Genomic DNA, 24,047 nt, shown 5'->3' on the forward strand with positions numbered 1-24,047 from the left:
GAGAGAGAGACAGAGAGAGAGAGACAGAGAGAGAGAGACAGAGAGAGAGAGACAGAGAGAGAGAGAGACAGACAGAGAGACAGACAGACAGAGACAGAGAGAAAGAAGGCATAACATAGTTCTATAGATCTCTCATTGTATAGTGATTAGCCTACAACCATAAGCAATTAGATACCAAATAGATGCACCTGACAGTGAATTGCTAAAGGAAATTATTCTAATTATGCATCTCTTGGAATTTCTTAGATTTATCTTTTGAATTTTGTGGAAAGTGAGTGGAACTGGGGTGGATCAGTACTTACTTTAAATTTTCTTCAACAATACAATTTCTAATGTTTGCCTACCCAATTCCTTAGAGGGTATGATTTTAAATGTAGTTCCAAAAATGAGAATCATAGTTATAAAACCAGCGAGTCCCCCATGCTCACAGCTGAGCGAACGTGAGTGAGGTCACCTTGGATTTGGCACTGAGACAGTACAGGCCTACTTGTCATCCTACACCAGGAAGAACAGTCGGGGCAGAGACTTGTTCCCCTGCCTAGGCACTCCCAGGCCCTTGAAATTCTACATATGACAAAGGCACATTTGCTTTCTGCCAGGCCCTCCCGCCCTCCCTCCTGCCCTGCCCCCTTTCCCTTCCGGTCCTTTCCTCTCTCTCCCTTGTTCTTTTGTTCTTTTTTATCTTTCTCTTCCTTCTCTCTCCCTACTCTTTCTTTCATGTGTGTGGTTTTATGTATATGTGTGGTGTGTGTTACACGTGCACACGTGTGCAGAAACCAGAGAGGAGGAATAAGATGTCTTCTTCTATTGCTTTCTGAGGCAGACTCTTTTCCTGAGACTGAAGCTGGCTAGTTGGGCTACACTGGCTTGTCTGTGCCCCACAAGGTTGGAGTTACAGGCTTACTCAGCCACGCCTGGCTTTTACATGGGGAGCTGGGGATGTGAACTTGAGTCCTCTTGTTTTCACCACAAGCACCCGAGCCATTCTCTAGCCCCAGGCTTTTCTTTTAGACAGTTATATGATTGTGAGTTCCTTTTTTGTTGTAAATTTTCTTTTAAAAAAAAATGTCCAAGTAGAAAAATAAGCTATTTGTAGCCTTGTGCTCTTCCTTGTTGCCCTTAAAAGACATTATCAGAAAGTGTCACCCTTGGCTGTATTTGAAAAGAATTGAGTTAGAGACAGAAATAAAGGCTGGAGTCCTGGTCTGACCCAGGGCCTCATTTTGTAACTCTCAGCCGCTGGGGGAAAAAAAGTCAGACTCTGTGGTTTCCCTGTTCAAAATTAAGAATTCTGTGATAGGAATCACAATGACGTGGTGACCGTGGTGACCGTGAGCAACCTGGAAGAAAAACAGAAGGGGGAAGTGAGTTTAAAGGGTTTGCCCCAGGCCACATAGCCTAGCCTTAAAAACAATCCCTGCCTCACTGGCTGTGGCCCCAGCAGGGAGGAAGTTAAGCGTGCCAGCTCCTAGCAAGTGTTCTTGCAAGCTGCCTAGCTGACTTCCAGAAGGAGCCTTTCCCCTTGTGCGGGGTGAATCTAGCTTCTTCCTGGTTCTGTCTAGGAACGATGGCTTTAACATGAAGATCTGTCGGGGCCGCAGACACGCCTGCCCAGGCGCTGGATGTTGATGGAAACCCAGCACAGCACGCCTCCTTATGTGTGTATTCCTGTGGCTGTAACCATCAAAGCCAGAAGGAAGAACACTTTGGTAGACAGAGGATCCTGTTTGAACTTCCGGGAATAATGGGCGCGGGGGAGGGGAAGGGGGTTGTGGGGGGATGGGAGGTGTGGTGGTGGTGGAAGTGGGGGTGGTGTGGGAGGGATGGGGGTGAAGGGGGGTGGCAGCGATGTGTGTGTGTGTGGAAGGGGTGGGGACTTGGAAGAGGGGACTGAGGGAGAACAGGGCAGGGCACAGGATAGGTAGGACACCACAGGAGGGCATGCTAAGGAAATGAAGAGGCTGGGAGAAAAGTGGGGCTCTCCATCCCATTTAACCTTTATTTTAGAAAGATTTTCCTATGGCGTTGTCAGTCCCCACCTCCATGGCTTCTGCCCTGCTTCCTGGTGTTCCGACTCTTCCCTTTGGTGTGTTTGAATGTGTTTGGTGTATTTTCCCCCCTATCAGAGCTCCTCAGCCCTGCCCCGTGGGCTCCTGCAGTTTCTAGAACATGCTTTAGCCACAGTCCACTCCATAGAACTTGAGTCAAAAGCTTTACTGCTTTGCCAGAACTTTTCTTCCACTCTCTCTCAAAAGCAGCCTTTTCCCTCTGATTTTTATCATCCTTTTTGCTAACTGCTCCTTTCTTTCTCCCCATTCCCACGTACACAGAGTCAGTTTGTGTGCAAGATCTTATTGGGATATAAATCTAGATACTGGACAACTCACCCATTTCAAGTGTACAATTCAATGGGTTTTACCATCTTCCCTAGGTTGTGCAATTGTCACACCAAGTTTGAACATTTTTACATCCTCCCCAAATATTCCGCACCAATTAGCAGCTGTCTCCATCCCTTTCCAACTCCAGGCAACAGGCAATGTATTTTCTCTGTGTGTACCAGGGCTATGGATATGTTTTGAATAAACGGAGTCAGATGACATATAGTCTTTGCCACTGGCTTCTTTTATTCTGCCTAATATTTTTACTGGTCCTTGTTGTGGTAGCAACTTTTGATGACAACATTATTAAAATCATATTGAGCAGTACAGTGGTAGCACAGGCCTTTAATCCCAATACTCAGGAGGCAGGAGCAGGCAGATCTTTGTGAGTTTGAGGCCAGCCTGGTTTACAGAGTGAGTTCTAGTTCTAGTTAGGGCTACACAGAGAAACCCTGTTTTGAAAAACAAACAAACAAACAAATCATATAGAAAATCTCTAGACACTTCTTGGAAGAGACAAACATTCAGGGGAAGTCCAGCCTAAATAATTTTTCCTTGAAAATCTCAGTGCTCCCCAAACCCTCCCTCTTTCTATGGAAAGAGCAGGCTAGCCCTGCTTGGACACTTTCTATGGAAAGAGCAGGCTAGCCTTGCTTGGATACTGTGCCCATTAGGCTGTTTCTATGCTTGACTATTTCAGTTCTATTCTTGATGGAGAAGGGAAGACAGAGAAAATGATTTTGTTATTGCAATTTGAATGAGTTCAAATGAAAAATCAAGAGGCAGGCGCCAGAGTGAATTGGCTTTTTCAAGTAGAAAAGATGTTATCAAGTCAGAAGATGAGAAAAGGCCTGAGACATTGATAGCACAGACTTTGAGGCTAATTGACATTGAAGTCAGATGCCCTAACAAGATTAACAAAAGAGCCAGCTCATGTAGAAGCTGGGAGTTAGGTTCATGGGGTTCGCATGATGAACGAATCAAAGGAATTTTAGATTGGCTTCATTATCCTAACAGCAGTCAGAAACCTCTGGAATACCCAAGGTACACTGCTCTACTGTAACCTGGATTACCAGGTTGACCGTCAAGGATTACATGACCCCTGGCAATGGTACAAAGCAGGAGCCAAGAACTGACTGTGGGAACAGAACGGGAAAGTATGCTCCAGCAGTATATTAAAAGTCGCAAAATCATTAAAGTTAAATATGAATTGTGTGATAATGCAAGCCATTAACATAGAACCAAAGAGAAAGGCTACTTTAAAGCTCCGGGGTCGGGGTGGCTGACATTAGGTCAGGCTGTGTTGAGGTAGACTGGAAAGATGGAAGAAAGGCTGTTCAGGCAGGCTGGCTGCTGCTGTGAATTCTGAGCTCCCCAGACACAATCGTTCACACCAGACAGCTCTCGTGGGCTCCAGCCTCTGGGTGTTGAGAAGTGGTATCAGTTGTACCCTGGGGGTTTTATTAGATCCATGCCAATCAATGTTTTTTTTTTTTTACCATCTTTGTAACTCCTGAGATCTGAACACCCCTTCAGTATGGTTGTCTACGAACAGATAAAGCAGATAACCAAAAATGTTCTACTTAGAATTAATCTATTTGTTCAAATATTTGACTGTGCTGGGGGGTGGGGTGGGGGAACACTGGGCTGGGTCAAAGTGATGACTAGAATTGTCATGGACTTGCTCTTGGGAACAGACCTTGTGTGTATTTATTTATAATCGAGGAAGTGTCTAAGACACCTTCAAAGGTGTTTGAGAGTCTTCATTTCTTTCCTCATTGCTGTGAAAAAAAAAAAAAAAGAAAAAAAGAAAAGAAAAGAAAAGAAAGAAAGAGAAAGCTGCCACGGGTAACCTAGGGGAGGATTTATCTGCAGGACCGTGGTTCATCATGGGGTGTGGACTCACGGCAAAGCAGAGTAGCTCTGTCCCCTGGCTGGGGGCATGAGGCAGCAGATTGTCAAGGTGAGGACAGACTGGGCATAGTGGAGACAGACTGGACCCAGGGGAGGTGTAACCTTCCAAGTCCTACTTCTAGCATTGTGTATCTGACAGTTGAGGCCCACCCCCTGAAGACGCTAGGGCCTTTAAACTAGTGCCACTAGCTGAGGACCACATGTTGAAATGACAAGTCTTCTGTGGACTAGCCCTAACACCCTGGAGGGATTGGCAATTGATGAATGAGACTGTCCTTGGGGTTTTGGTGGTTTTTTTTTTAATGTTTTTTTTTTTTTTTAAATGAATACTCAGCCTTCTTTCTTACAAAGAGCTTTCAGCCACTTTACCCACCCCCCACCCCACCTGGATCTTCCTGGAAGGTCTCATCATAAGATAAATCCACAGTCTGTAATCAAATTGAGATTGTATGACAGCTATTTCCAGGAGTGTTTCTAGTTTTTATTCTGGCAAAATAGACATAATGTAAAACTACCATTCTAACCCCTTTAAGTTTACAGTTTGAGGTCAACAGGAATCTAAGTGTTACTGGGCAGCCATTGCCACCATCTATCTCCTGAACATTTTCCTTTCCTCCAACCGAAATGCTGTGCCCAAACTAAACTCCATGTTTTACGGATGGGCACCTCCATTCCTGGCTCACTTACCAGCGTTCTTCAGGGCTAATCTAGGTTGTAGCATGTGTTAGAAATTGCGTTTGTCAGCCAAACATAAGGCAGAGCTTGGGGAATCCTGCAGAAGAATGGGAGGAAGAATTGTAGGAGCCAGAGAGATCAAGGACATCACAAGAAAACCTATAGAATCAACTAACCTGCATCCATAGGAGCTCACAGAGACAGAACCACCAACCAGGGAGCATGCATGGGATGGACCTAGACTCTGCACATATGTAGCAGTTATGGATCCTGGTTTTCATATGGGACTCCTAACAGTGGTAGCAGGGGCTGTCTCTGACTCAGTTGCCTAACTAGGGGATCTTTCCCCCCTACTGGGCTGCCTCTGTAACATCGAGTTTTGGCTACACAGCTTTGGCTCTCAGAGGATCGCATGTGCACACCCACCCAGGAGCTATCTTTGGATCCACGAATGAAGGCTATACAGACACACACACACACACACACACACACACACACACACAAGCTTATTTTTTAAATGCCTGGCTACCTCAAAGGCTGGACACTCCTAAACCTTCCCCTGCATCCCCAGGCCCAATCAGGGAAATGGCTTTGGCCACTTCCCTGAAATCTCACATGATTGGTTGGCTTTATCTACTGTGGACCCATCCTTCTTCCCTGAGTCTTGGCAATTCTGCTCTTTTCTCTCTGCATCCTAGCTTGGTACTCTAAGGGCACCACCTCATGTCCAGCCATTGGCTGTTAGCATCTTTATTGATCATTCAAAACCAATTGGAGACAAGGACCTTTAGTGTTTGTATGCATTGATTGAATCTAAGCATTAGAACCAATCTCCAACGCCTCTTCTAGTCTCAATAGAAGATATGTCTAGACTTACTGCAACTTGAAGAGCCAAGGCTGGTTGATATCCATGGGAGGCCTCCCCTTTTCTGAAGAGAAAGGGAGAAGTGGATTTGGGGTGGGGGTGGGGATGGGGATTTGGGGGAATGAAAGAGAGAAGAGAAGGAAGGGAAAACTTTTGTCTGGATGTAAATTAATTATTTAAAATAAAATAAATGCAAAAAAGGAAGTTGTGTCTGTATTTTTTAAATGATATTTTTATTTATTCTTTGAAATTTTCATATGTAGACAGTATATCTTGATCTATCTCTTACACCATTACCACCCCCTGCTTCAACATCTTATGGACCTCCCAAGGCCTCTGCTTCTCAACTTTACACCTGTTTTGTTTGTTGTTTGTTTGTTTAATTGATACATGTATTCACATGGGTGTGGGACTAACTACCGGGGCACCACCGGCAACCTACCAGAGGCCACACCTCCTAAAGTGATTTTTTTTTTTTCTAGCAGTCGGCAACTGCCACAGTTCCTCAGGCAGGGCTGAAGCCTTGGGATTCCTTCCTCCTTTCATTGTTTTAGAGGGTGTTTGTGGAATTTTCACTGACTTTATCTTGTACAGGCCAGCCTCAGTAGCCACAGTTGCTGTGAGTTCCTGTGTGCGGCAGCTATGGTACATCCACAGACAGCATTTCCCATCCTCTGGCTCTTACACTCTTTGCCCCTCCTCTTCCATGATGTTCTCTGAGCCTTGTGGGGTGCAGGAATTAATATTGATATCCCATCTATGGATAAGCACTCACAGTCACTATTTTTTAGCACTTCGAGCAGTTATGAGTTTTTCTATTCACCACTGCCCACTGCAAAAGGAAGTGGCTCTGACCTCGTCTGACAGCAACACAGATCTGGCTTTTGAGGCCTTGAGGGTTGGGCTCCTGGGCTGAGGTTTTCATGGCTGTGTGGACTCTGTTTTGCCTTTTAAATAAGTACACCCATGGTCTTTCCTCACTCCGTTCCTAGGGGCCCTAAGATGCACGGTGCACTCAACGTTAAGCATCACTTAGTGAAGAGACTATTGGCAAAAAAGGAAGGAAGGAATTAAACTAGAGAGGAGAAGCAAGTGGGTTGTAATATCCTTGGTTGACAATGTGTGGTGAACACAAGCAGGACTTAGGTTGGAACCCAGATGTCATGTTGGATGACATCATTGTGTCCATGTTGGGCTTCTCAAGTATCCTGCTGATATTGGTTATGGTTTGGGCTGTGAGTGGAGGAGATCTTTGTTCTTAGACATTCTCGCATGCAGACTTTAGAGTAAAATACCCTGTTTACAACTTAGTTTTGAATGGAAATGGGGAAGGTAGGCAGGGAGGGAGACGCCGTGGAGATAGAACAGCTCACGTGGTAGAATGTTAAGCATGACAGTGGAGCAGGGAGTCCAGCTTTTTCTGTAGTTTTGTTAGGGGAGCTTTTCTGTTTCAATGAAAAATTAAAGGAAGTTTCTAGATACTGTCTTCTTACACATCAAGGAGGAATGCCAGGCCGGTAGACCCTCTGGTTGATCGGCAGCCTCCCTGAAGTAGCAAGAGTGTCACCTGGCACTTCAGCATCATTAGCTGCGTGTCCCTGTCTATGTGCACAGGAAGTCATAGAAAACACAATAGACGATACAGTAATAGATCAAAGCCTGTTCCTGGTGGGCCTTACCAAGGTCCCTGACTATGATTTATAACTTGGCTAGCCCCAAGCCTGGATGTCCTCTTTAGGTTTCCTCTGAAAAAAATAGAGAAATTACAACCCTTTCTAAGGTACAATGGACAGAGTTTTAGCTCTGCATTTCATTATTTTATGAAATGCAGAGCTAAACTACATTTATAAACTACATTTTACAGGTCAATTTGAAAATAGGCTCTTTTTTTTTCCTTATGTGGGCTGTTACAAATCTACCTGGAGTTTACAGTTTGTTATGGTACTCGATGTGAACACAGAGGTTCCTGTTTTTTACAATGTAGGAGAGGTGTGAGGGTACTTTGTGGATATGTTTGTTTTCATAACAATAATTTATCTCAAAGAGATAGGGAAGGAGGGAGGAAGGGAGGGAGGGAAAGAGGGAGGGAAAAGCTAGAGGAAGGAGGGAAGAGAGACAGCCTCTGGTAGGAGAGGTGCTTTTTTTCAGATAGCTTCAGTGAGAATCTGATTGTGTATCTCAAAATTGTTTTAAGTTTGGGTGCAGGAGGACACATTTATACCATAATGTGACTCGAGGCACTGCACATTAATGGCATAAAATAAAATATCTTAGCCTAGTGGGTAAGCAGGAAGATTCCTGGAAGTCACTCCTAACCGGGGCCGCTAACAACAGCCATACACAGGAGGGACTGTAAGCCACAGGGTGAATCCCACTCAGTCCATGCAAATGTAACCCTAATTCAGTTTACTCTTAGTCAAAGCCTAATGTGCCACAGCCATTCCAGTGGTTCATCTGCATGGCCAAGTAGGATGGAGAGAAAACTGGAGTAGAAAGGGGGTCAAAGTCAACCTTAATAAAGATATGTAGCTTTAGACAGTGCAAGAGCTGGTGGTGGTGGCCCAGGTCGTGATCTCTGTACACAGGAAGCAGAGACAGAGGACTTCTGTATATCTGAGGCTATCCTGGTCTACACAGCAAGACGCATTCCAGTCAGGGCCACTCAGTGAGAAGACCCTGCTTCAAGAAAAACAATCAAACAAACAAATAAACAAACAAAACCAGAAATAGAAGGGGGAAGGATGGGAATGATAGTGAGAGTCAGGGAGCGAGTCGAGAAGGAGGGGTAGAGGAAGGAAAAAGCTGTGGCCCACGAACACAAAGTTGAGATGACCCTGGGGGCTCTGTTTCCAGCTGGCTCAGGGCAGGGAGGAGTAGGACTTGAACTCTATGCTCCAGAGAACTCTGCCCCCGGGAGTGTTAGGTAGAGAGTACTCCTGGGTAGTTGGAAACATGGTAATCAGTAGATGGCCATGCCTAGGATGGAGGGCAAGCATTTAAACCCGGGGCTCTGCTGTTGCCTTTGCTAAAACACATTGACCCCTCTCTTGGCCTCACAGGTAACTAAAAGCAGGGGGGAAGCCTATCGCCCCTGCCTTTATTTGTGTCTGTCCCCTTTGTTTTGGCTGAAGGCACAGAGATAAGAGAGAATCCTAAACCCGTGGTCACCTTGGATTGCAGAAACAGAAAGCTCCCTCTGGAAAGCTGCTTCATCCACTTGAGAACAGCTACTCAGGAAGGTGAGATTGTAGGGTGACATCATAGCAGCGGCTGTGCTGTAGGATCTGTAGGGTGACATAGCAGTGGCTGTGCTGTAGGATCTGTAGGGTGACATCATAGCAGTGGCTGTGCCATAGGATCTGTAGGGTGACATCATAGCAGTGGCTGTGCTGTAGGATCTGGAGGGTGACATAGTAGTGGCTGTGCTGTAGGATCTGTAGGGTAACATCATAGCAGTGGCTGTGCTGTAGGATCTGTAGGGTGACATCACAGCAGTGGCTGTGCTGTAGGATCTGGAGGGTGACATCATAGCAGTGGCTGTGCTGTAGGAACTGTAGGGTGACATCATAGCAGTGGCTGTGCTGTAGGATCTGGAGGGTGACATAGCAGTGGCTGTGCTGTAGGATCTGGGTCTGCTCCCTCGAGCCATGGCAGTTCATCTTGCATAGCCAGAGCCAAATAGAGGAGAAGGGCCTCGCTGTGTCTGTTTAAACTTAAAGCTCATGCTGGCCCTGACGTGGACTCAGGGTCACCAGACTCCTTTATGAATTCCTTTTGTAAATGGGGCCACACTGATTAACTCTCATTTCTCTACTTTTCACTATCAATTGTCTCTTGCTTGCTGTGTTGGGGGTGGGTGGCTAAGCCTAGCTTTTAGGGTCTGCCAGAGTTCCAGTTTTCCAAACAACTCACTCATAAGTTCACAATGATCACTGGGTGGTAGATGAATCGCCCTGAATGAAAGTATCCAAAGGAGGAAGAAAAGGCACTGATGTCAGAACACTGACGAGTGTGTGTATTCAGTTGTGAGGTGTGGGAGAAGAGATGTCTTCCAGGCATTGACTCATAAAGTTGACAGAGCAAGAAACGGAGGGTTATATGTGGGAGAGTGCCTGTGAATACACGCCATGGTGCCCTTGGAGAGGTCAGAGGTCAAAGGTTATCTTTGCATGTTACCCTTCATCTTCCACCTTATTTAAAGTAGGGTGTCTTTGTTAGCAGGTGCAGAAGCTACTAGGCTAGCTGGCCTGTGACATCATTGGATTCCTCTGTGTGTGCCTCCCATTTTGCCAGAAGATTGCTGGGACTAGCCAGAAAGTGGTGGGTGGCACATGCCTTTGACCCCAGCACTTGGGGGGCAGAGGCAGGTGGATCTCTGTGAGTTCGAGGCCAGCCTGGTCTATGGAGTGAGTTCCAGTATATTCAGGGCTACACAGAGAAACACTGTCTTAAAAATCCAAAATGAACTGGGACTACAGACATACTTGACTTAGAGGGTCCCTGCAGGGGTCATGCCAGGAGTGAAAAACCCAGTGACTTTGTCAACCTGGGTCAGACTTCAGGGAGTCTAATAACAGGTTGTTTATTCCCAGTGGACTCAAAGCTTCCTGGTGTGATACAATCCCCATTGCACAAGGAAGTGTAATTGCATTGAAACTCAACTCACGGTAAGTCATTTCTTCCAAGATGGGCTCCAGAGATAAGCTACCTATAAGGGTCTGATCTGGGCTCAGTCATACAGATAGTATAGAGGTCATTTGGCTATTAGCCACCTCTGGTTCTGGTCATGGGAGCTTGGGGGAGCCTCTGGTTCTAAGTGTCATTTAGATCACTAGCCCCCTCCTGTCATGGTTGTAGGAGCTTGGTATGGCCTGGCCCAACAACAGATCACCATGTTGTCAATCAATCCTCAGCTGTCTGGATGGAAAAGCAGGTTTTTCATCTTCCCCACTGGAAAGACAATCCTGCATGCTTAACCTTCCTGGTTTCTCTTAAGAGCTGGGGGTGCAAGGACCTTCATGCTCTGCTCCCAGCACTTGACTATGCCCAGTTATAGGGGCTCTGGGGAGCCCGAGTTAGGTCCTCATGCCTACATAGCAAGCTGGTCCCTCACCATGCCTGCATAGCAAGCTGGTCCCTCACCAAGCCATCTGCCCAGCCCACAACAGGGAGATTCTGATAGTGCACGTATTTAAATATTTAAAACCAGACACAAAGTTATTGTCACTTTATACAATTATAAAATGAAAACATCTTCAGCATAAGCAGAAACCTTAACACTCATAAAATTAAAATTAGCATTCAGTGCAACAGATGGTATTGTTTTGCTGAGATGAAATCATTACTGTGGGAGTTAACGGTAGAAAAACCCATTTATATGGTCAGCTCTCACATCTTGGTTTGGTTATGTTGATTTCATGCACAATGTCCGTCTTAATCTCTGTTGATATTTTTTTTTTACAGAGTTGATTTTATGTTTCCCATCTGTCACTTACCAAGAGGGAGTCTAATATGCATCCTAAATATGATGGCAAGTTATTTGAAAATATCCTTTAAGAAAGTTCACCCCCTGCCGGGCGTGGTGGCGCACGCCTTTAATCCCAGCACTCGGGAGGCAGAGGCAGGCGGNTTTCTGAGTTCGAGGCCAGCCTGGTCTACAAAGTGAGTGCCAGGACAGCCAGGGCTATACAGAGAAACCCTGTCTCGAAAAACCAAAAAAAAAAAAAAAAAAAAAAAGAAAGTTCACCCCTGATGGTGAGTGTGGTGACCCAGTGACACCATTAACAGCCTGTGGTAAGATGCTGAGTGCTTGTACCACAGGAGTCTTAGATCTACTTGCTCTGTAAATATAAGGCTAAGACACGCTCCTTTCCAGTCCTGTGCTATAGCACCTTGTACATTGTCACGGCCCCCTCACCATTGCTCCCAAAGCTTTGCAAGAACTTAATTTTCATGTAAAGTTGCAAATGGCTCATACATTCTTAAGCACAAAAAGAAAATGTCTAAGAACCTAAAATGATTAAAATTGTACACCAGAAGGCAGAGGGGATAAAGGAGAGATAGAGGAACTCATGTAAAAGATGTACTTTCTATGCTGGGAAGATGGCTCATGGGGTAAGAGTGCTTGCTGGATACCTAAGTCAAAAGGTAGGTGTGGCCATGAATTCCTCTAACCCTAGCATTGGAGGTAATAGAGATGGGAGGATTAGAGTGGGTTGGTCTAATGTTGCTATATTCCGATGCTAATTTGAGCCCCCAAGATTGGTTGCCCCAGAGATGAGAGAGACCACACCCCCATATAGACACTGAGTGACCCTGCCTCCAATTTATTTTTATTGGTAAATAAAGATGCCAAAAGCCAATAGCTGGGCAGAATAGATATAGGTAGTGTTTAGGTATCAAGGGCTTGGAGATGAGGAGACCCACAAGAGGAAGAAGAAAGTGCAGGAGGAGGAAGGAGTCAAGAGAACACGTCTCTGTGGGCTGGCCAATTGAAGTTAAGAACAGCCCAGATGAAACATAGTACGTAGTAAGTAAGAACTTGGGGTTGTCAATAGGAAAGTAGATCCTAATAACAGAGAATAGTATCTCCCAGCTCTCGTGTTGTCTAAGGCTTATATTTACATGTATATTTATATTTACATATAAAGATTGTGTGTGTCTTTCATCCAGAACTAAAAGGTCAAAGGTAGGGTAAAAACCTCAGGCCAGGATTTAAATAATTTCTACAACAGAGAAACTGTCTCAAGGGAGTGAGGTGGGAGTTGATAGAGACGAATTCTTGATGTCCTAATCTGGCTTCCACATGCAGGCATGGACACATATACACACATATGTGCAAATATACACACTCACACAAGTGTACTTTCCTAACTGTTCAGATTGAGCTTATCAAGAAAGGGTGGGTGATAAGAAGGCTGAGCATAGGTTTGGAGCCACACAGCTCTAGGTTTGATTGATATCCCTGTCATCCAGGCACTGGAAATCTGTTTTATCGGTTAGCTTCCTCATGCCTGACAGAGACGAATGTAACAGTGAAGAAATGAGGCCATGTAGCAAAAATGCCCATGACTGCTTCTGGCATTGGTGACAGTCAGAGCCGCTGTGAGCAGTTGTAGATGTTTAGCCAGACTGGAATAAGCAACACAGCTAAAAACCCTGGGAGATTAGGTCAGTAAGTGCTCAGAAAGTAGTTAGTAAGTGGGTAGGAGAGGAAGGAGTAGGCTGGACTGGGCAGACTGAGCAGAGGGTGGGAGCTGCCTATCAGATAGCTCAGACTTTAAGTATCATCTTATCAAAAGTTACTTTAAGTTACTGTTTATCAAAGAGTTGGCATGTGCTGTGACCCTAGACAGTATTTGTATTAAATTCACTTACATATCCTCAAATGGTCAAAAACAGACAAACTCTCCCCATTATTAGTCACAATCACGTCTCTTTTGTAAATTTATGATCAGCTTGGAGGGATCATCTTTGGTTCACAGTCAATGGAGGTTAAAGTAGTTATTTTCTCCTCTTCTGCCTCCTCTCAAACACTGTCCACATTTTGGTCTTATTTTAATATTTTACTTTCTTCCTTTAGCAAAAGAACTGATGTTTGTTCTTTTGAGTTTGTTGATTGTTTGCGGGGCAGAATTCAGGCCTAACCAGGTAGAACTCGATCATCTAAGCGTGTATAAGAAAGTATGGATAATTTATTAAGTTAGTTTAATCTTCGGAGAATAGGAAAACAGTAGCACCAGGCTGGATCCTAACTGCATTGGAAAATAAAATTGCTGAGGTGTTTTTAAGCTGCAAGCTTGTTTTATTCAGCAGGAGCAAATGGTAAAACCTCTTAGGTATGGGCCAAAGAAATTTAAACATGAACTTCAATAGATGGTTATGGTTCTCATTTCCTTTCCCCTGGGGAGATCGGAGAATGCTCTCTGATGTTATTCTCTAAGGTTGTCTATGAATGCATTCAATGAAGCAGGAAGGCATAGGCACTTAACTGTTAAGGGGGCTTCTGACCAGGTTCCCTTCCTCTCTTTAATATGGGTTGATTCTCCCTGCCAGGAGAATAGTAGTTGAAAGTATGTCTGAGATATTGCTGCTGTCACAGTGTTTGTACCTGCTAGGTAGCTGTATCCAAGATGGCCATCAGTGAGCCTTGCCTGGTGGTGTTTAACCTCAAGCAACCCTTCCCATGGTATGCCAGGGTTGGCTCATGTGACCAATAGGATACAACAGAAGCGAAAGTGTGCTATCTTGAGATAAGATTCTGAAAGCCATCATGGCTTCTATCCTCCCTCTCAGCCTACTTCTTTGTGGAAAGCCTTATCAGAAGCAGATGTAAGGCTTGTGTGGTGAAGGACTATAGCTTCCTGCTCACAGGTCATGTCAGCAAGTGAGCTTGGAAGCAGTTTCTCTCAACCCAGCTAAGCTTCAGGTGCCTGCAGACTCTGCTGGTACCCTGAGTACAGGCTCCTGAGAGCCCCTGAGCCTGATTTACCGCTAAGCCATGTCGAGATTTCTGACCAAAAGACACTGAATCAAGAAACAATTCTTAGCCGGGCGTGGTGGAGCATGTCTTTAATCCCAGCACTCGGGAGGCAGAGGCAGGCGGATTTCTGAGTTCGAGGCCAGCATGGTCTACAAAGTGACTTCCAGGACAGCCAGGGCTATACAGAGAAACCCTGTCTCGAGAAAAAAAAAAAGAAAGAAAAAGAAACAATTCTTATTTTATGATGCTAAGACTGGAGTGATTTTTTTTCCCAAAACAATAGACAACTAGTACAGTGTACATCTGGGTTTTCATAGGCAAACTCAAGGATTCTATGCTCTACAGAGTGAAGACAGCCCAGCTCAACAAGGACTGCAGTCCTTCTCTAAGGCTAAAGGCATCTTCTAGCACTGCCATTAACTCTCCCAGTTTGAAACATCTTTTCACTTTATAGGTTAAAAGCGAAAGGGGCTGGGCAAGATGATATCCAGCTTTCATCCCATCTCTCAGGAGGCAGAAGCGGGCAAATCTCCATGAGTTCTAGGCTACCTAAGATAAGACGACATATTAAGACTGTTGTTGTGGAAGGAAAAATAAAAAAAAAAACTTATGGAGATGGTTCATTGGATAAAATGCTTGCCAGAGCTGGATACCAGCAGTTCCCAAATAAAAGCTTGCTGAGTGTATTGGCCCACTTGTTTTCCAGTACTGGAGGGGCCAACTAGCTAGCCAGACTAGCTGGATTTGCAAGCTTTGGCTACAGTGAGATAAAGTGGGAGCACTGGAGGAGGACACATACCCATGTTAATCTCTGTCTCTCCATGCATGTGCACACATGTGAACATGCACTCTTACACACATGAAACTAGCATCATTTTAGTTACTTTACTGTTGCTGTGAAGAGACACCATGACCAAGGTGCTTTAGAGAAGGGGGAATTTATTGGGGATTACAGTTCAGAGGGGTGAGTCCATGACCATCACAGTAGGGAGCAGGGCAGCAGACAGGTGGGCATGGTGCTGGGGCAGTAGCTGGAAGCTTACATCCATAAGCACAAGGCACAGAGAAAGATAACTGGTCACGGCTTGGGCATTTGAAACCTCAAAGCCCACTCCCAGGGACACACCTCCACCAGTAAGGCCACACCCGCTGTGGTAAATATTTAATATTAATTAGGGGTTTCTACCCTGCCTTTGATGATTCAGTTCCCAGGTAAAAGACACAAACCCTTTATGTTTACTTAGACCTTAGAAGCATTAGGGATGGGCAGCTATCGACCCTCTGTGGCTTTTCTGTCTGTTCTGTCACTAACTCTGAGCTGTAATTTGCCATGCTCCTCCTGAGCTGCTCTCACTCTAATTGCCCAGCCCTCATGAGCATGTTTTCATGACTCACCTGCCCCATGGCATCCTCTCCTCTCTTTCCACCTCTCTCTTTTCTCTCATCGTCCTACCTCTGCCCAGCTACAGGCTGTAGGCATCTTTATTCAATCAGTAGTTTTACATTAAGGAACCCGGTACATACATAGCATCACTTGGTGTGTACGAGGATTTCCTCATCCTTGCAGGGCAAACAGACCTGAGGGGCCGTATTTAGCTTTACAGTATCTAGCAATAGACAAACCTCAACACAGTTCCCCAAACAGAGATCTCCCCAAATAGCTCCCCAACTGGGGATCAACATTCAAATATATGAGTCTGTGGAGGGTCTTCTCATTCAAACCACCACCAGCACAGCCCATGAACATACACCACAAACACATAACACACCAAAAAGCAAAAGATCAAAGCCAGGAGTGGTGACTCATGCCTTTAATCCCAGGACTCAGAAGGAAGAGGCAGGTGTATCTCTATGAGTTCTATACCGAGGGTGAGTTCCAAGGCTACATAGTGACACCTTGTCTCAAAAATCTAACAAGCAAAAAACAAAGTAAAAAATAAAATCAAAGGAACAAGAGCTGAAAAAAAAAAGCAGAGGAACTCAGGGCTATGTGAGAGAGTCCTCCATAACTTAAATGTAGGTATTTAATGGCCAGTGATTCTTCCTTCAATGTTTACTGAAGAAATGCTGAGAGATATGCAGGAACATATGTACAATGAGGTCTTTTTCTTGTTTGAATTATCAATATATTCTAATTGACCCAAATATGTATCTGTGTCCCATCTTGTACCTGGAGTACTGAGATTACAGATGGTCACCTCTGCATCTGGATTTTTATTGATTTATTTTTTTAGCATGAGATCCGGACATCATTCTTATAGCACAAGTGTTCTGCCCTCTGACCTATCTCACAGGCCTGACAGGGGGTCCCTCTGGGGTAATAGCTATACTAAACTAAAGGAAACTTAGCTTTCCTTTCTCCATGCCACTGTGTTGCTTGAATTTTTTCCCAGTAAGCATTGCTTACAGTGTTCTAAATTATTACATTCAGCAACATTGATAGTAGCTATGTCCTCTTGGTGCCACTGAAGGTGCCCTGATCTTACCTAACATGCAAAGGAGGGAATAATAGCCACTTGGCTTCTGTTACTGGTTTGAGTAAAATAAAATTAAGAAGTGAGACGGAACACTGTGTGAGCAGGTGACAGTGTGACAGAAATGCAGTGAGCAGAGAATCTCTTTTATGCCTGAATCCCAGTCTCTCAGTTTGGTAAGCTCTGCACTGTAGAAGTGAACTCCGCAGAGGCTGGCCTGGGAACTTGAGAATCAGCTCCACGTGTAGAGGTGGATCAGGGGTTGCGTGAACTCCAGGGAGTCCCAGAGACCCTTGGTTGCCCCTTAGCGTCTTCATTAAAATTGAACTTGTGCTTCAACATGTTTACAACCATCATTCTTGTTTTAAGAACTGGAATCAAAGACTTCAAGGGTGAAATATAGTTTTTCATCAGTTCACCTCAAATATACCCATTCCCTTACTCAAAGTCCATGGCTCCTCAGTTGTTGGTGGCATTTTTATATGCATATACTTTGTCAGACAATATGTGTGGAGCAGAGTAGGCAGGCTTCAGTTGTTACCAACTGAAGCTTGGAACTATGACTCCCCACTCCTAAGATGACCCAAGCAGCAGAATTGGAATAGAGAGTGATAAATACAATAAAGGCAATGGAGGCGTTGCTTTCTGTGTGAAGATGAACAAGGCAAACAGTTCAGATGCCTCAGCAGATGATAAATCAGATCCAAAGACTAGGCCAGGGTGGGATTTTAAAAGACTTTTTCATCATTGTCTTGTCCTCTACAGAAAATAATTAATAAAATTGTGAAGTTGGGTCGCACGAGATCTCAGATTACGCAAACATGCCTTTTGCTTTGAGTTTGTGATGAACAGCCTTACTTGATCTTGGTAGAGCCTAAGAGACAGACATCTCACCATATCGCACAGAGAGTTTACTTAGGACAGGAAATGGGCATTCAGTGAATGACTGTACAGGCACAGTCTAACCAAGGACGGGGAAACCTTCCTGCTCATTTCTTTTGTGTGCAATTAAATTGCAGGAAAGAAGCCGAGGAAATTACGTGCCTAACCTCTTATTTCTGGCTGAATAATCTTTACATCATTGATAGTTATTAATCAAATTGTTTTGGATCTTAGATACTGTGGATGGATTTATCTGTTTCTCTACCAAGTAATTTTAAAGCTTTCACATTTCCATTAGAAGTGGGATATGGTGCCTTTACATGAATTATAAATGCATTATACTTTTTATTAAAATTAATGAAGGAATATCTTTTGTGTCGTTTAGCTGACAGTCATTTTGGCTCCTGTTGTATAAATGCTTCTGTTAACCTTATTTTAACATTGTTACCATTTTGTGGTGCTGGAGATCAAACCCAAGGGCTTGTGGATGCTAGGCAAGCTCTGTTCTGCTTAGCTAGATCCCTGGGTCCCTTGTGCTATTTTTTGTTGTTGTTGTTGTTAAGAAATTTGTGTTCAGCCAAAGCAAGGCATAGAATCAATTTTTTGTTTTTCCTTGTTTGGGGGAAATATAGTTGAGTTTCCATTTACCTCACTGGATCTCAGTTCTCATCTGAAGGATGAGAGAATTTATCAAAGGTGTGGTATATTTAGAATGTATTTTCTCCATCTGTATATTAGCTGGTACACAGATGACCGCAATCTGAGCTGAACCCAAGCTAATCCTAGCTATTGAGAGCAGAGGCCTTTAAACTAGGGTAAGGTGCTTCAGACTCTCCAAGGGATATGTGAGCTGGGTATTTTAGCAAACTCATTTCTAGGTCCTCAACTTCCATGTCCTTTATTAATTACTTAGTTAATTAATTTGGTTTTCCAGGACAGAGTTTCTCTGTGTAGCCCTGACTGTCCTGGAACTGGCTCTGTAGTCCAGACTGGCTTCAGATTCAGAGATCATCTTGCCTTTGCCTCCTAAGTGCTGGGATTAAAGGTATGCGCCACTGTGACTAGCCTGATTTGTTGTGTTTTTCAAGTCAGGGTTTCTCTGTGTAGGTCAGCTGCCCTGGAACACCGCTGGCCACTACCATCTGGCCTTTCATTTCTTCTTCTTTTTTTTTTTTTTTTGGTTTTTCAAGACAGGGTTTCTCTGTATAGCCCTGGCTGTCCTGGAACTCACTTTGTAGACCAGGCTGGCCTCGAACTCAGAAATCCGCCTGCCTCTGCCTCCCAAGTGCTGGGATTAAAGGCGTGCGCCACCACCGCCCGGCTCATTTCTTCTTAAAACAAAACAAAAAACCAAACCAACCAACCAACCAAACAAACAAACAAAAAATTTTCCCAGGGTCTTTGCTAAGGCTAGCCTTGAACTCACTATATTGTAGTCAAGGATCTCCTTGACCTTCTGACCCCTGTCTCCACCTTCCAAGTGCTAGGATTGCCGCATCGGCGTGTCACTGCACACTATTTCTGTAGTACTGGGCATGGAACCCAGGGAGTCATGCTTCGAGGAAGGCAAGCATTCTACCACCTGAGTTCCATCCCCAGCCCTTCAGCTTCCACTCTTATCCTGTGCCAATTGCCTTTCTTTCCAAAAGAAAACAATACCTCACGCATTAAATTCAATTATTCTGAAGGGTGAAAACCCTTCAAGGCTTCCAAGAGGCAGCTGGTAATATTTGGATTCATTATAAGAACTATCCCCTTCCCCTGAGCAAATAGCAAACCCTCTGCTCGCCAAATGGTTTTCAGCTCTGCGCGCCCAACAAAGCAGGGTAGGGTCTTCCTGGGTCATCAGCTAGTTATTAAATCTCTCAAATAGATATGCTCCTAAATCACTATGTGATTTTTTTTGGACATGACTGACAAAGAGGTTAAGAAAGTTAGAGACATTTCCATAAAATAAACAAAAAATGTTTATTTTCCCATTAGTGTATTTATATGAATAAAAGTTCTCAGAATTCACATGTATAAACATGGAAAAGAGGAACAAAACTGATGGTGAGTCCTGTTTTATTCTAGCAACAAGCACACTTTTATCAGCAGATCTGTAACCCACAGGAGGGAGAATGTGAATCTACCCATCTATCGATATGTCTGTCTACCTATGTTAGTATGGCTCTATCAAATGACGATACATTCCCATAAAATTTTGATTTTAAACTCTTTAAAAATTTTATTTTATTTTGTTCTGTGTACATGCGTGTCTTTGTGTGAGCATGTACACATGTGTGGGTACCTTGGGAGGGCTAGAGGAGAGCGTCACATTCCTTAGAGCTGGAGTTGAGCTGCGTGATGTGGGGTATGGGAAACAGATCTGGGTCCTCTACAAAATCTGTACTCAACCTCAGAGACATTTCCCCAGACTCCTAATCTTATTTTTAATGACAAAACTATAGTAGAAAACACATATGTGATTGCCTAGAACTGGGAACCAGGCATGGGAACTTCCTGCAGAGATGTGGACATTATTATTATTATTTAATATTTTGATCTTGTTTGTGTTGTTACACTCAATAACTGAGTGTAATTACCCCAAATCACTAACCAGTAAAATTGAAATGGGAGGGTTTTCTTGGATATAAATTATACTCAATAAAGCTGAGGAGAAGTTCTGTTGTGACATTTAACACTTATGTATCAGATTTATAATATTTGCAAACATTCACTCCACTGTATATTTATTCATACTTATTTTAATAGAACACAGCCTGGAAAAAAATCTTTACTACTTTGAGGCTTATGGCTAGGACTAAGAACAAACATTTTATATGTGTTCATGTGTATCTCTGTGTGTGCTCAAGTGTGTATTGGATGGTATGTATGTATGTATGAATGTATGTATATGAGGCAAAAGGACAACTTTGCCTGTGGTCCTCCAAACAGCATCCTTTGTTGTTTTGTTTTTGAGGCAGGGTCTCTCACTGGTCTGACGCTGGGCATGTAGGCTAGGCAGGCTGCACAGCAATCCTGAGGGAATTCACCTGTCTTAGCCTCCCCTGTGGTATTAAAATGCTGGTTTTATGAGCACATACCACCATGCCTGGATTTTCTTTGGGGGGGGGGGCATGGATCTTAACACAGATTCTCCTGCTTGTAGAGCAAGCACTTTACTAACAGAGTTATTTCCCCAGCTTTGGCAAGAGAACATGTTAATGAATACCCCTGAAAATAATGGCTTATAAAAGACTGTGAAGTATAATAGAGATAACATGGCTCAATTCTATCTGAAAGGAACTAAGATATGAGAGAGGAGAAGAAGCAGATGCAACTGCAGCTATCAAACAAGAGCTGTTGAAGTATTTTTAAACACAGAAGGGAGTGGGCTATAACACATGACTGCTTCAAAAGAAGTTTCCAATTGATTTAAAAGAGTGGTATTGTGACCAGTGTATTTTAAGATATTGATACTTTAGTAGGCTACAAAGTTCCTTCTTTGAAACTGTTTGGATTTAGGAGAAAGGTGTTAAGGTTTCCATTTACATGTGTCCAAAATGTCTCAAAAATTCTTTTAGAAACAGAAAAGACCACTGAAGAGAGTGTGCAGTTGGGCAATGTTCCCTACCCATGAGTTTAACCCTGAAGTAGTTGGCGGGCAGCTGTAGTCCCACCCCTGGAGAGATGCAGACAGGAAGGTGTTCAGGCCTCCTCGTTGGTCAGCCATTCTGCCCCATCAGTGAGCTCTAGGTTTAGTGAGAGACCTTGTGTCAGAAAGTAAGATACAGAGAGATGGAGGGAAACACTCAGCCTTGCCCTCTGCCCTCCACAGGCATACAGACCTGTAGTGGGGGAGGGGAGGGAAGGAAGGCAAGGTCGGGATATGTATGTAGACCAGAGAGGACTGAGAAAGGGTCATCCAGAGCACATAAGCAAACTAGCTGAGAAGGGCCATGAATCTCAGTGGAGAGACTGGCAAGGAGGAGAACGTGTGTGGCTCAGAGAGTTCCAGAGGGGCAAAGCACTCTGCACACGCTTTTACTCATTGGTGAACGCCTTGGAGGGAGAAGTTAGTGTGCTTCTCAAGCCCAGGCACAGAATTTGAGTCTGGAAAACAAGAATTTCCTTGCCTCCTGAGCTCAAAAAAGATGGAGTTGTTTGTGAGTGGAGGAAGACCTCCCCTGAGCTTGTGAAACTGGGTGCACAGTAGGTTAGGGTGAAGAGAGCCTCCTCCAGAACAGAGAGCTTGAGCTGAGGCTGGAGGCAGAGGCAATGTCTATTCAGGGAGGCAATGTGCTTTCTAGTCCAGGTAGTGCCAGGCTTGCTGCAAGACAGGGAGCCTTCCTGCTTCTAAGGGAAGACTCGCTTGACAAGAGGCACATCACTCCACACCTTATGAGCCTGAGCCCCTACCTACAGTGATCTATGCAGTCTAAAAACATCTTGACCCTGTATAGTCCAGAGTCTGGAAAGGGACTTTCCCAGCGGCTGAGACGGGATTCTTCTCTTCTCAGCAGGGTCTGAGTCTCCAGAAAGGAATTTAGCAACCGAGTTGTTTTTGTTTCTTTTTCCAGGAAATGTAAAATGTAGCATTCCTTAAAATCTGCAGGTCACTGCTGCATAGAAAGCCCTCTGTGAGAAGGGAAAGCGTTTGGCTGAGCATGCCAGGTGGAGAGCCATAGGTGGTTTCAGTAGGGTGTGGGGCATGATGCAGACCATATGGAATGAGGAACGAGTGGGAGACGAGACGAGGGAGTGGGGAAACTACAGGAAGATTGCTGCTCCAAGAAACCAGGCCATAAATAGTACGTGAGACACAAGGTGTGTGAAGAGGAGCCTTCAGCTGCCGCAGCATGCATCATTGGTGACTGTTGGCCTGGCTTCCCTGAGCACCATTTTGATATTGCTTTTATATGTACATGTGCATGTATGTATACATCTCTTGTTTGTGTGCGTCTATATGTATGTATGCTTGTGCATGTGTGCTTATAGGTGTGTAGAGGTCAGAGGTGGATATCATTCCTCAGGTGCCATGCACCTTGCGTTTTGAGGAGGCAACGCTGATTGGCCCAGGGTTCACTGAGTAGGCTACCTGACCAGCAAGCTCCAGAGATCCACTAGTACCCCCCTACAGAGTGCTGAGACCGCCAGCACTCTTGTCTGCATGGCATGTACTTTTGTAACAGAACTATCTTCCCAGCCCCCCTGCTCCAATTTATAAAAAGTAAATGAGGTAAGACATACCTCTGCCACAAACCCCTAAGTCTCAGGCTTCGCACCATATGAGAAAGCTTATACTTTTTTCATGATGTGAAGTCTAGGTGGGTATTCCTACTCTATAATCATGTGCTTAAGTTCTCCTATACCTAACTTCTAACATTGCTCTAGACAGGCAGAGAACATATAGAACATTCTGTGGAAGGTTTATCTGGGCTGCGGCTGGACACTTTATATGTATGTCTCTTCTACCTGCTGTGAGCAGAACTCAATTATAACTCCATGTAACAGCAAGGAGCCAGAAATGTGGCTCAGTTGTGTGCCTGACATTGGTGGGAGGTGGGTGTGACAAGTGTGTAGTTAGGCTCTGCCACATTACTCTACCGATTTGCTCCTGTGTCTCTGCCATCCTATACCCTTGCCTCCTAGGACCGCACCATTGATTTGGACTGGACAGTGTTTCTGTTCAAATTCCTGCTCTAATCTACTTCCTTCCTGAAATGTTCACATCTCAGTTTCCTGTAGAAACAGCGGGGGAATTGTTCCTGCTTGTAAAACAAGTCATATAGCCATCCTGCTGCCCCACCCCCACCACAGTGTTTGGGAAACATCAGAAAGGAGGGCCGGGCTGAGGGGCTGCTGGTGTTCCAGAAGGCGGGGTCAGTCTCCCATGAAGCAGTTTCCTTTTTAACTCTACCTTTGGGTTCTCCACTGTGATGAATGTTGTCACTACCCTGGTCCACGGGACTTTCCCTATTAGTAATCCACACCAATGGTAAACAAAACACACAGCAAGATAAAAGGTGCTCTTTATTACATTCAAAAGGAGAACAAATAGAAATTAACGTTGGTATTATGTCAAAGCCAGAGGCCACAGGATGTTGGGTTTGGCCTGACTTAAGACACTTCTCAGCTCTGAGATCTGACTCTTGCTCTCAGTGGTGGATCAGCTGTGCTTGCTGCTGAATAATCACACAGGCTGGGGTGCTCTGAGTTGGGGTCTGTGCATACTACCCCAGGCCTTACTGTGCCCCTCTGGGTATAAGTCTGATTATAATGGCTCCAAGATGGATCACCTCTTGTTTTGGCCACTGAGCCAGTACTGGACTCAGCATGTGCTCCTTAGCCCATCTCTGGTCACTGTTTGTTTGGTTTAGTTTTTGAGACAGGAT

Source organism: Mus caroli, chromosome 2 (genome assembly GCF_900094665.2).
Source record: "Mus caroli chromosome 2, CAROLI_EIJ_v1.1, whole genome shotgun sequence".
NCBI lineage: Eukaryota > Metazoa > Chordata > Mammalia > Rodentia > Muridae > Mus > Mus caroli.